This window comes from Mastomys coucha, unplaced genomic scaffold (genome assembly GCF_008632895.1).
Source record: "Mastomys coucha isolate ucsf_1 unplaced genomic scaffold, UCSF_Mcou_1 pScaffold22, whole genome shotgun sequence".
In the NCBI taxonomy this organism is placed as follows: Eukaryota; Metazoa; Chordata; class Mammalia; order Rodentia; family Muridae; genus Mastomys; species Mastomys coucha.
In genome coordinates, this window is record NW_022196905.1 from 58,003,227 (window position 1) to 58,004,358 (window position 1,132).

A 1,132-nucleotide genomic window follows, 5' to 3' on the forward strand; every position below is an offset into this window, starting at 1 on the left:
GAGAAACTTCATGCTGAGAAATAATCTTCGTGGACCCCACTCAGACTCGGACATCCGCTGCTTATACTGCAAAGTCTGCACGCTGCAGCTCAGCTCCAGAGGATCTGGAACAAGTCGCACCTTACCTGTGTGTCACCGCTGACGGGAGCTAAGGATATGCCTGCCAGACTGGAAAGGTTAGTGAGAGAGTGTTTGTGTGAACAAAGGAATGTGGGCCCGTTTTTTTACCATTTATTGGCTTTTTGCAGTTTATGAATAGATAAAAGTACTAGAACTTTTTTCACCAGGTTTTGAGAAATTTGTTTCCACCACACTTTACGGCCCAAATCGCGACAAAGTTAAAAAAAAAAAAAAAAAGGAACAAAACAAAACACCCTCCCCCCAATAAAAACAGCTGAAATCAGAAAGGGTGGGTTGCTTAGGAGAACTAGCAAGGTCACACAGAACCATCCTGGTGTAATAACCCGCATGGGTACCCCACTCGCAAGGACTCAGGAAGGAGGCTGCTGTAATAACACAAGGTTGATTTTTATTTGAAACTGGTATACCAGGGTCAACTCTGTGATCGGGACCAGAGTGACCTGGAGGAAACAAAGCACACAGCTTTTATACAGAGTTTTACAGCTTACAATGTGGGCTGGTTACACCTTATCTTGTTCATTGTTCTTTAGTTTCTATTGACTTTTCCTCCCGGTTAGGATAAGACACCTGACTTGCAGGAGGGGTCGGGGAGGTCCTCTCTCTGAGGGATGTCTCTTGGAAATGGCGCATTCCTTGGGGATGGGTGTTTGCTCTATAAACTCTCCTAAAACCCCTTTGTCTTAAGGATAAGGGGACCTTGCTTTCTGGTAATTTTATGAAGCATCCCGTTTGGTTCAATTTCTACACTGGCAGAGACCAAATTACATGTCAGTCTCGCCATTCTTCCTCCAAGGTCTGTAGGAGGGGGGCTGCCTTCAAGAACTCCTCAATTCCAGATTCTCTCTCTTTTCATCAGAATTTAATCTATTCATCTTTTTCCCCTCATTTCCCAGAATTTGCCTTCAAATGATAACCCCTGCCTTGAAGCCAGCCAAGTATCACTCAGCCATCAGTCCAATCCACAAGCGATCCACAATCCACGAGTAGCTCT